General features: G+C 28.8%; 1 protein-coding gene across 3 annotated transcripts in view; it reads right to left on the bottom strand.

The window, feature by feature from the left end:
* LOC142320667 (uncharacterized) overlaps window positions 1–13,646 on the bottom strand; it is a 111,637-nt gene that overhangs the window by 38,017 nt on the left and 59,974 nt on the right. The gene's annotated exons all lie outside the window — the stretch shown is intronic.

Raw genomic sequence — 13,646 nt, 5'->3', positions numbered from 1 at the left:
GTTATGTATATAAGATTGAGGAAATCTGTATTCACTTCCAATGCATATGTTGTATATAGAGAATTAAATCACTTAACTCATTACAAAACTATTATCATTATAAATATCAAAATAATTAGGCATAATGTAAATGGAAGCAAAGGACATAAGATATTTGACAAACTGTAATGATTAAACATTGTTCTTTTATTTTAAATAGAAATTTATTAAAGAATTTTGTAACTATAAAAAAATTTAACAACTGGAAATAATGAAAATATTTCATGCATGTATTCACAAGGATATAAAAGTGTTATTTCCTTTTTTTGTCTTAGATACTACACATGTTATTTAATTTAAATATTAGTATAAATTATCGAACATGCATATATAAAAAAAAGGATAGTCAAAAAGTTTGGAATGGAGTGCTTATTTTTCATGCAGTTTTTAACAACCAATCAACAGTATTAAATAACAAGCAAGCATACATACTTAAACATTATTTTCATTCAAAGATTATACCACATCAATGTTACTTGTTATCAAATTTTTTAAATGTTTAAATCTGCAAACATAATATGAAATTAAAAATAATTATACTTATACAATTTATGCGTTAAATAATTATTAAAAAACACAATGGTGTAAAAGAAATTTAACACAGTTAACCCTGTAACACCAGTCACTTACATGATGGCAAATGGTCGCTTATTTCTATGAATTAGCATTCTTGCTGTTTAAAAACTTTTCTATTATAATTAAAAGTTCTCAAATTCTACAAGATAGCTGGGCTTTGAATACACAGGGCGTGTCTTCTAGATCAAACTAAAAATATACCATTAATAGATATTGAATTTAGTGAACAAGAAGGTTCACATAACACATGAAAGTCAACTTTGCAAGCAATTTTAATTGAAATAATAGTCAACAGAATTTTGACTACGTTTAAGAGAATGATGAATATAAAAATATACATTAGACTAAATTTTTCATAAAAAGTCTAGTCTTCCCTTTAAAAAATCTAAAACACTTCTACTTACTAACCAAAATGTCATAACTCGTTCTACATTATTGACCACTCTGCAACAGACTAATTTTATAACCAGGTCTCTTTTCTCTGAGCAAACATCTTTTGCAAGTGATAAGTCCAGTGAAGGTGCATACACTGTAACTGATCTGAAGATTACTCATAAAAAAAATTGATTGTTTATAAATTTAATTTCTTTGCAAACAATGACCAGAAGACAATGGTCAGTCTGCTCTGACATCATTAGAATATTTTTAGTAATTTATCAGCAGTAATGTTATTAATATAACTAGATGGTGTTAAGCAACATGGAACCAATGCACAGAATTCAAATAATTGAATTATTTATATTGCAGAATGTAAATATTTTAACTTTATTAATGTATTGTATTTTTTAACTTAGGAGAAAATTCTTATTTAGGTAGATTCAACCAAAATTACAGAAATAGCAGAAAACAGTTTTGTTAAACGGAACCAATGTGACCTATCCAGCCATTTATCAGCCGACAGGCTGTGTTCTTATTGGAACAAAGAACCGACCCACCTTGTGATTTTGGAAGGTAAGTTAAGTTACATTATTTAATTTAAGTTATTCACTAAACACAAAATTGTATTTATTGCAATGAATAAAAAAATTGCAACTTTTATTGAATTTAAATCCCAGACAAAAACAATTATACCCATGGTTGAAGAATGCATTCCATTTTCACCAGTAAGTAAACCTTCTGTAAATAAGGTAAACCCTGATTAATCTAGACGTCTTAATCCAATTTTTGCTTAATACGGACTGTACACGAGCAGGAACATTTTTTCTATTTATGCAGGTTTTAAATATCTATGAATGCAATTATTGCAATAAAGACTGTAGTAATATATGAACTCAAGTGCAGTAGAAAAATAATTATAAATATAGTAGTCCTAGTAATAAAATCGTAGTTCGTACCTTATGAAATGAATGCTGGATTTGCCCGGTGCAATGAAATTACAGTATAGCATTACATACAGTAAATAAATAAAGACTATCACAGATTTTCTAGTTAAAACCTCCGTTTGATCTGAGTTCTAGTTGGCTGTCACGCATTAGGAATGTTAACATTCCTAACTTGTTATTATTCAGTACTGTACTGTAGTTGTGAGTCATTAGTTGTGTTGTTTGTTAGTTTATGTCAAAAACTATTTTACGTGTTAATAGAACAGTCCATAATTTTTTAATCTGTATTTTTAATGTTATATTTTTTAATCTGTAAAACACATGTCTCTTTCATTGCAACAAAAGTTACAGTTGATTAAAAAACTTAAAAAGGTGCATTGGTAGCTAGTGTTTGTTGGGAGTATGGAATCACTAAACAAATGGTACCCGACATAAAGAAAAAACAACAACTCTGAGTTATGTTCTAAAATTTGACTGTAATATCAATAAAATACCTGACATCAAGCGTGTGCATTTTGCCACAGGTAACAATCTTGAAGAAGCTATGTACACAAATGGTATCAGCAACATCATTCAAATGGTGTAGCTGTAACCGGTGTTGAAATGCAGGCTGCTACTGAAACATTAGTCAGTTATTTAGCTGTTGAGAACTTTTCAGCAAGCTCAGGTTGGCTGTACAGATTTCGCCAACACAATATTGTCAACCAAGTAATTTGTGGAGAAAGTCTAAGTGGAGATAGTGAGGTCATTGAACCATTTAAAAAGGAACTTGATCTGATTAAAAAAGAAGGTCTACTATTCAATAAGTTGTACAATGCAGTCAAGGCTGGATTATACTGGTGAGCAAGTACCTAAAAATACCCAAACATCGAGGTCTGTAAAAAATATTCCTGGCCGTAAAATTGATAAGGCACGAGTATCTGCCTTGAACTGTGGTAATGCCAAAGGTAATCACAAATTAAAGACAGTAATAGTCGGAATGAGTAAAAAACCCTCGTGCAATTAAGAATATAATCGATACGTTACAAATAGATTATTTTAGTAACAAAAGTGCTTGGTTTATGGCAGATATCTTCAGACTGGTTCAATAATTATGCTGTTCCGGAAATAAAAAGTTATCAAATAGATACACTCAAATTATTTCCTTCTTTCCTTTGTAGTTAAGATGGAAAAGAAAAGTGTGTTTTTGCAAATTAACACTGCCACACGACGTTAATATAACCCATGGATCAGGCTGTATTTTCATTGTGAAATGGCATTACAAGTTATTTTTAAACAAAGTTTTTGAAGCGATTTTAACAAGTGATGATAAGGAAGAAGATAACAGTGGTATACTTCAAAACATTAAATCATATAATTTAAGGTCAATGATCTTCAATTTTGCAGCTGCAGTGGAGAGAGTAAAAAGTTCTACATTAATAAAAAAGGCATGGAATAAAATACTTTATGACTAACGAGCGAAAAAAACAATGAGGGATAGAACTAGAAGATTACAGAAATGCTTTATTGAAAGCAGGAGTGCATGATGCTACCCATGAAGATATCAGAGCATAGTTGGAGACCAACACGGATGACCCTGGTTACAAAAATTTAACTGAGGAAGAAATTGCAGAACATTTAAGGGAGACTCAAATTGTGAGGGTGATGGTGATAATACACTGAAAATGATTTTCAGAAAAACAAGAGTACCTAAATTGTGATTGACTTGTATTACGAACACTTGCGACATCGAAGTGCTACATACAGAAAAAAACAGTTTTTTCAACATGTCTTTTGAAATTAAATCTGCTTATCGCACATCTCATGCTCCCGAACCTGAACTGTGTTCTTCAAACAATACACGTAAAAACTAATTTCAACAAAAAGTATGCGAGTGATCAAAAGTTCTTTGTTCTTTATTTTTACTAACAGTAATTCATTTATTCAAATATTTGTTTACAAAGTTTTATAGATAGAGCACCATTGTATGTTGTAATTTTATTTTGTTACTTTCTGAACAGTTTATTTATGAATCAACTATATTTTGAACATACTATATTGTGGTACACAATTTTTAAGATTTTAATATTAATTTAATATATTAATATCATATTAATTTCACAACAGTCAAAAAATTAATGTAGAGATGAGGAACAGCTATTTACAATGTTTTGGGTAATAACATCATGGAACCAAAAGAAAATATATACATTGTCACTTCTAACAAAAAAAGATGAGTCCAGAAGAAATTCTAAAAATAATTATACAATAAAGCCAACAGGTAGAGAAATTGTACGTTTATAAAAAAAAAGCCAGTTCCTAGTACATTCAGTTTGAGGAGTAAACACCTTCACAACTGGATTGCTGATTCCCAGTGTCATGGAATGTGAATGATAATTTCTTATATACACACTTACTTACTGTTTCTAGGCCAAAAATAAAAAATAATAATAATAAGGCTGAAGAAGTTTTAGAAAATTTTATTGAAATACTTCTGAAATTATCATCCTATTATTGCTGGAAGTCAACTGGAAAACTCCACCTTGAACCAACAGAGACCAGAAACATGTCAGATACTTACAATGGAGATGTTAACGCTGACTGTAGTGATGATCACTCCCGTGTCGAGAATCTTCTTGACAAGATTAATGATGAAAACCATCTCTTTTCAACCACCAAAGAAAAACAAAACAGAGAAATAATTTATAAGGAATATATTTCCAAAAAAGACTGTGTAAGGAAAATGAAAAAAGGATGATGACAAGCATGGGAATAAAGTAAATATACTATTTTAACTTAAAAGATCTGCAATCTACCAAAGTATGTCATGCTTAAATACACTAGCTTCGTACTTCAAAATCAATCATTGTGCCATAATTTTACTATTTATGATATTAAAAAAAGTAAGCGACATGTTATTGGTTTGATGAAAGCCAATTAGATCTTTCAACAAACACAATTGCCAGCTGCACATTAGATTATCTACAGGATAATTCTAATGAAAGCTTATCATTATAAGGAATGATGGACGATGTACAAACTCAAAATTGTAGTTCCATAATTGCTATTATATAGTTTTATTCTTTATTAAAAAAGTTGAAATAATCAAAAATATTTAGAAGAGGTATATATCCAGATGGAAGTGGACTTACTCCACTCTGCAATTGAAGCCAAAATAAAAAAGTAAATTAATGCATTATTAACCAAGTGACTTCATATGTTACACAACTGATAAAGGAGAAAAGCACAGGAAAATATCTATCATTTTTCTTTATTATAATACACTTTTATATTTTCAGTACCATGAAATTAGTTACATATGTCAAAGTTATTAGTTATAAATGAAATTAGTATATGTCTTACACGATAATATATTGAAAATGTAAATGATATGATTTTGTAACAGAATATCTTTTGGTTTGTGTTTGCAGGGTGGTGAACAAAAAATGTACTAAAAACACCGCATTTATGTAATGAAGTGAACCTTGAAGATATCCTAACTTTCTAGAATAAGTTAAAATCATTAGTTGTGGCATGTTCTGAAAATTCACTTTGACTGAGGTTTTTTAAGTATCTGAAAACAGCATTACAGCAACACTGAATAAAAATGTCAGAAGTGGGTTTACCAATGTGGAAGTGAATGATCTTAATACTTCTTGTGATCTACAAGAAACTAATGTCGAATCTAGATTCAACAAAAACTAGATTCTTGATCAAAACGTTGAAAGTAACAGTAACTTACCTGAAATAATTTAAATATAGAGATGAGATCGCAGCTAACATGAAAATATTTCTAATACAAATAACTTAAGACATCAATTGTAGATAGTATTAATATTTCTGATTTAAATAATTTAAGCAGTAAACTGCACATGTAGATATTTTTAATAGTTCGATTTGATATGTACAGAAACCACAGTTGTTGTAAATAGTATATGACCGATTTAAATTACAGAAATATGGAAACTAAAAATTTAAATCTTGATAATAATGTTCATGAACTAATTAATTTAAAACACAGAAACTGCAGTTGTAGACACTTTTAATAATTCTGATTGAAACATAAAATTGGAAAACTGAAGAAATAGATGGTGAGGGTTTGTGAATAAAATACTAATTTTATTTTTTAAAGAAAAAAAGCAGAACACTTAAATATAATGAAACTAATCAAAAAAGATAAGTTAAGATGCCAAGGTAATAAATAAAGACCAATTCTGCAAGAGAGAATGGTGTTTCAATAAAACATTCATGAAATATGAATATGCTAATAATTACCAAAAAAATTGTTAACTATATAAATGTTGAAGAACTTAAAAAGCCTTTTCTCCATTCCTGGAGCTCTTGAAAGTTATAATGCACAACCACAATTTTTACATTCAAATCACATTAATTACAGAAGAACTAGTAAAAAGACATTATGAGAAAGAAAACAGTCAAGACAATACAATAGAATCTTAATAATACAATAGACAATACAAACTATTTATTCTTACAGTGCATATATTTTGACTAAAATAATGAATACAGAACTTTCTAAATTGAAAACCTAAATATTAATGACAAAAGAGGGTATTAGAAGTAGTTATTATAAAAAAACCCTTAATGCTGCAGTAAATTATCTAATAGAATTTGTAAATAAAAATAAGTAAATATGTTTCTAATTACAATGTGAAACCACAGGCAAAAATTAATTACCTGAGAATCTTATTATACATAAAATTTAAGTATAGCATGTACTAGATACTGGAAATCCTATAAAGTTACAAGTATTTAAAAACAATTTTATAAAAATTTTAATCAAATGAGAAGAAATTAAAAAAATATTTGTCAAAACTGTAATTCACTGAATAAAGTATAACAGATGAAAAAACAAGTCGGTAAAAGTAATCTTTTAAAATGAACACTTAAGATTTACATTAGAGAAAGCAAAAGAAGCAAGGTCTTAAGACTGACATTATCAGGGCTAAAAACGTGCCAAAACTTCTAGAAATAACATATGACCGAGAGAAGACCTGCAATGTGGAAAAAATAAATTGGCTGCTCACAAGAGAAAGTGTTGTTACACATGACAACCCATTCCTCATTACACTCCAAGAAGGATATACTAATAATGTTGAGTCTAAACTAATAATATACATGAAAAAATGCAAGTCTTATGAAGCAAATTTTTACTCAAATTTGATACACTTTGGCCTGAGGTATCCCAGCACCTAAGTTGGCAGTTTAAAATCAGTTTTCCATTTAATACTTTTGGATGTGAAACAATTTTATCTATATCTCTTTGCTTGCGAGAACGTTGATGATTTGCGAGGATTTAATGCACTTCTTGATTATGAAGTTAATATTCAAGAACTTTTTAGTCAGTTCTTGAATATTGAAGCTGTTGTTGTTGTTATTGTATTAATATTAGTTGTTGTTATTAAAACTCTCAGTTGTATTTTTATTAATGTATTGTTTTACATTTTTGATTTTACAATAAAACAGTTAAAACTTATTCTGTATGATACAATTTGAAAATGTTCAATCTACAGAGTTTGTTAAAATTATTAATCACTAATCAAAACATTTTGCCATAAAAATATTTCCCAAGTCTTACCTATTTTTGAAGAAAAAAAAACTTTTACAAAAATCATTACTAAAACATTTAATCGATAGAAAAAAGTTGCTTTAAACTTTTATTTAATGATTTATTAGAATTCATTTTTCTCAGAATCAGATGACTGGGTTGGTTCCTTGTTGCTTAATTCAAAACAGTTGTTCTTTATGTAAAAACAGAATGAAATGTAAGAACAAATGTTCTTTATGTAGATTGACAAAATGAAAAATTATAGACAAAATATTTCTTAACAGAAATCAACTGTTTGAATTATTTGTGTTTTTATCGACAGTTTTGAAATGTAATCAATCATTTATCAAAACAAGCATGATATATATTTGACATTATATTATGCAGTACAAAATATAAGCGGTAATGCGTGGCAACTGATTTGACTTTCTTCTTAAAATATTGAGAATATGGATGTTTCATCATATCCATGAAGGATATAAACTGACATTTTTGTACCCATTTGGGAAATGAGGCAAACAAATTTTATAATTAACGAACATTCATAAATCTGATTTAATTGTTACAGTAAGTAACCATATAAACTTTTAAACTGTCTTGAGTACACCAAAATTTTAATGTATATTTCAAACAAAACCAAATTTTACATAAAAGTGTGTGACATACTAAAACATATACTAAGATAAAGTGGTACTTCCACTTTCTATTTTTACAATGAAAAAGTATTGGTCTCTTTCATACCAGAAATGTTTCAAACCCAAAAACTCATTAGTTTTTCATCAAACCCCTTAGTTTTTCATTATAATTTTTTTTTAAATGCAACTGAATGAGGTACAAAATGCCCAAGATTGCGTATAAATATAATGAAACTAATGGAGTCATGGGGTTCTCGCAGATGTCCAGCAGTTTTTTTTTTTTTTAATAGAAATGCAAGATAGCTCACAATGTTTTATAAAATACTGAATACTGCTTTTTTAAATTTATATATAATTTACTACGTGAAAATTTTGTTTCAAGAAAGAGCTTTATAATGGTAAGAACTCATATGAACTGTTAAGAATTTTCTGCTCCCCACAAAAGAACAAGACTTTCAATACCAACTTTTAAGCATTCTGTTAACTTCATTTACGAAAATCTTAGGTATTCTATGAAGCCCTACCCCTAATAGCAACAGCACAAAATTTTTACTAAATGCCCATCTAGTAAAAAGAGAAATGACAATAAATTATTGAAGTAAATCTAATAGAATGATCTGTGTAAACATAAAGCAACGTAAGAAGCAATTTGTTCTGAAGAAAACAAAAGTCCAGTGTAGACAAAGAGGTTTATGATCTTTTTTCAGTAATACGATTTTTAAATAATTTCTTTTCTTTTTTTCAATTTATGTTTTATATTAATTCTTTTGTTACAAAAAAAATGTTATATTAAAAATACTAATCTTTTATTTTTTAACCTCTAAATTTTAAAGTAAAGAACTGAATTCCATGTAATTTTAACATATAAGTAATATTTATTATATATTACAAATTTTAACCAAATTATTACTGTAATTTTGTAATAAAAAACAAGAAGTGAAATTTACAAACCTAGAGCTTCAGCCAGTTTAATAAAATGATAAACTTAAATTTTAAAAGCAGGTTACAAATTACTGAATAATTTGCCATTTACAAAAGAAAAAGAAAAACTGGTAAATACCATATAAGAAAAAAATTAATTCCAACAATACCAGAGAACCAAAGCTATTAACAAGCCATTAGGATATGGAAACTCAAATTTAATCATTTAAAAAAATTAAAATTAACTGAAACATTTCCACATCAAAGAATATTCAAAAAAGTTTTGAAATATTTTATGCAAAAGAATAATAAACAAAAAGACATGATTTTCTATTAAAATATGTTTTTCGATTTAAAATTAGCATAAATAAAGAGATTCTAATTAAAATCATATCACTAAGGTGTGCCACTGCACGGAAAAGAATATTGAAGAAAAATGTAACAAAATATGATTGTACAGAAAAATGCAAGCAAATGAATGAACAGACTTACCCAATATCAAATTCAAGTAATCCCTCATAAACCCTGAGTACATCATAACAATTTTAACACATCTGCCTCCCATGCCCATTGATCTGCAGATGAGGTGTTTCTTTCTCGCTTGCTGTGCCTACAAATCTGAGAATTATATATTTCTAATAATATTGTATTTCCTCACTGCAGAATAGTAGAGCAAATTATGGATTCTTGTTATTGCAATATACTACCAAGAAAAGGTACAAATTTTATTATAATGCTATTCATTTGTGATTTTCATTTACTTTTTTATGATTTATTTTTATGAAGAAAGTTGATATTTTTCCATCAGATAAGTGTTTTTCATAATCATCATTATCATTTAATTATTCGGGTTAAATTTAATTTCACTCAATATAATATACATATTTATTCCATGTGATACTTTTTGGGGCTTTTTTTCATTATTGAAATCTTATAATAAAGAAATAAATGTGGCACCAAATCAAAAAATGTTAAATTTTGGATTTTCTTTTTATACTTTACAACTTGAGTAGACTTTTAAAATTTGATCTCCTTCAGTAAAATTGAGGGTGCTTTGATGCATTCAAAGCATGTACATTTGCATTTGTTTGTGCTGAAAACTCTTGTGTATAGCTTCTTTAAACCTACCGAGGAGAATGATGAGCTTGTTTTATATTATTAAAATCAGGAAGTAATCTTTTATTTATTTAAGTGATAATTTTTTTTTTTAATTTTAGTTTTTGCATATTTTTATTGTTATCATTATAAGGCTACTGTACTTTCTCTACCACTGATCAAAACTATGATACCTAAATGACAACACTATGATAACCTAATTTACAATAAAACTGTTGATAAAATTACTCAAACTGTTTCCTGTATCTTCTGCTTCAAAGTGCTAGTAACAAAGATGTTTCTGCTTGAAAGCTCTAGTAGCAAAGATGGCCAACCCGATGGCCCGATCTGACCCCGTGTGATTTTTTTCATTGGGGGTTCATAAAGGATCAAGTGTATGTGTCAAAATTACCAGTTGACCTACTCAACTTGAGACACAGGATTGAAGCAACTGTCATGTCAATTACACAAGACTTGCTGATTAAAATATGGGATGAACTCTCCTATTGGCTGGATGTGTGCTGTGTGACAAATGATGTTAACATTGAACATTTATAGAAAAACTGGTTTGAGTTGCCTTTTCAATTCATTTCATGTATAGTATCAATGTAAGTAAAGCTTAATATTACATAACTTTAAAACCCCAATATTCATTTTGAAACACAAAGGTATCTGTAAATTAAATTCATATTCAAAAGACATTAATACTCAAGAACTTGAAAAATTATTAAGCAATAACAAAAATGATATCAGTTAAATTTGTGTTTGCGATATAAATATAGATATTCTAAGGAATTATATATAAGGACAAGTCAAAAATTATATACACTATATATATATATATATATATATATATGTGTGTGCATAACACACCTTCTAAAGTTATCAAACTGTCTTCTGCGCATGCGTATTTAAGAGTTGATAAGACTGCGCTGTCACATGTGTGAAATTTGATTCTGATCACATTATAGTGTAAAAATGTTCCCTCCACTAGCATTTTGCACCAAGGAGGAACAACAAGCAGTGATCAAATTTCTCTGGATGGAGGGTATGAAAAGGGCTGAAATTCATTATAGATTTTTATCATAATACTGGGGCAATGTTTTATCTATTAAAAGTGTTTTTCACAGATCGAGAAGTTTGACACACAAAGAGATAGTAAAATGCCAGTCAACCTCTACCATGGATGACAAGATTCAGCAATTTCAAGAAATGGTCCTGGTGAATAAGCAAGTTACCATTGATGAGGTAGAGTCTTCTTTGAACATTAGTCATGATTCTGTCCATCAAATTACATGACAATTACTGCTTCTATAAAGGCTGTGCACAATGGGTACCAAGACAGCTTACTGAAGAATCTAAGCTCGAACATGTTGTCATCTGCCAATGCTTACTCTATCACTACAAACAAGGAAGGCTGTACATTTTTAACAGAATAGTCATCTGGCCATTATCACTATGAGCCAAAATTGAAACACCAGAGTATGGAGTACAGAGTGGAAACACCCAGGATCTCCAACAAAGAAAAAATTCAAGATTGAGCCATCACAGGGAAAGGTTATGTTAACCGTGCTTTGGGATATGATACGGCCTATACTGGAAGGCCTTCATGATAAACAGGACTATGATTAACGGTGCAAATCACAGTAAAATGTTGGAAAACAAATTCAGCCTGTTTTCCAACTGACAACTACTGTCAAAGAAAGAGTTGTTGAATGACAGCAGCCTGAACACGGCTTGCCACACCTCTTAAACCATCAAAAAGTTGATTTTTGAGGTAGTGAAATATCTCCTTACAGCCCAGCTCTTGCCCCCTCCAACTTTCATCTGTTTGGGCTGCTCAAGGATGCTTTGCACGGTTATCAATTTTCCAGACTTAGATGTGCAGGAAATAATACCAAAAAGGCTTCATGACCAACCGAAAACCTTCTTGGAACGAATATGCAAGTTTGTGGATCACTGGACCAAGTGCATAGATAAGGAAGAAGACTATGTAGAAAAATGATGTACATGTTGAATCCCTGCCTTTGTGTAAATAAGTTGTAGAACAAAAACTACTCACCCTCATTACTGTATATAATTACTTATTTACATTACAAGATCGTGGTTTTAATTTATTAAATAGTCCCGCTAGACAATCTTCTGCTTTGTGCACAGACCATAGAACCATAAAATTAAAAAACAGTTATATACAATTAATCAGAATTTGAAGATAACTGATTTAGTTATTACTACTGATCACGCATTAATTAGATTAACACTAAATAATTTTCTTTTTAATGATAAGACTAAAATAGAATTAATGAGAGATCATATATTGACATAATTAAAATTAAAGCACAACTTTGTGATGCAAATCAAGATAACATTTTTCAAATATCAGATGTTGAGAAAGCTTTTGATTCTTTTGTTAATGTTCCAATAAAAAACATGGATCTGGCAAAAAACCTGTTAGTAATAAGCGAGAATATGCCCCAATACAACCACAAGTGACCTTAGATTTAGTTCATAGAATTAGGAATAGATATGCAGTATAAGAAAATGAAGTTGCAACCAAACCAAATAAAACTTAGGATATTATTACAAGAATTTTAAATTCAGAATATACTGTCAACAATTTTAGAAAAAATAATCAAAGCTAGATTGCTTGATTTTCTTGATAAAACAAATTTTTTTCAGTGAGAATGAGCATAGTTTCCAAAGGGTACAAATATTGAACTTGCGCAATTTAATTTTATATGAAATATAATAGTACAAATAAAGGACATTAAGTAGTTAGATTGTTTCTAGACATGAGGAAAGATTTTGATGTTGTTGATCATCAAATACTGTTAAATAAATTATGGAAAGCTGGAGTTAAGAGTACTTTGTAATAATTAGTTTGAATCTTACCTGGAAAGTAGGACTCAACTAGTAAGAATAAGCATCAAAGTTCTTAAGAGTTTGTAAAACATGAAATATAACAGTTCTATACTTGGCATAACATTGTTCATTATTTACATAAAATGATTTACGTAATGGAATTTTTTCAAGGGTAGAATATCAACATTTTGTGCTGATGACTTAATTACAAAGCAAAGAATGTGAAATAATAAAAAAAAGGATATCAAAGACCTAATTAGAACTGGATGGTGATTTTGTAAACTAATTATTTAATTTTTCAATTAAAAGGCTCACCAAACTATTTAGAAAATACTAAATATAATAATTTAAATTTTACTTTAAAAAGACCTTGTTTATGTCCAATAAAACCACAGGTTAACATGGTAAAATATTTAAGAGTGATTCTAGATGATCATATGGATTTTTAAAAAAATTAAAAAATATAAGTGTAGGTATTCATAAATTTTACTTTTTTTTAATGTTTGTCCTACAAACATATTAAAAATGTTATATCATGCACTAATGAAGGAAAGATTAATGTATGTTCTGTAATTTTGGGGAAAGACGTATTACGCAAATACAGAGCCAGTACTACTGCTCGGAAACATACAATTAGATAATCTCAACTAA

This window comes from Lycorma delicatula, chromosome 2, assembly GCF_047948215.1.
Source record: "Lycorma delicatula isolate Av1 chromosome 2, ASM4794821v1, whole genome shotgun sequence".
Lineage (NCBI taxonomy): Eukaryota > Metazoa > Arthropoda > Insecta > Hemiptera > Fulgoridae > Lycorma > Lycorma delicatula.
This window is presented reverse-complemented; position numbering and strand designations above follow the sequence as displayed.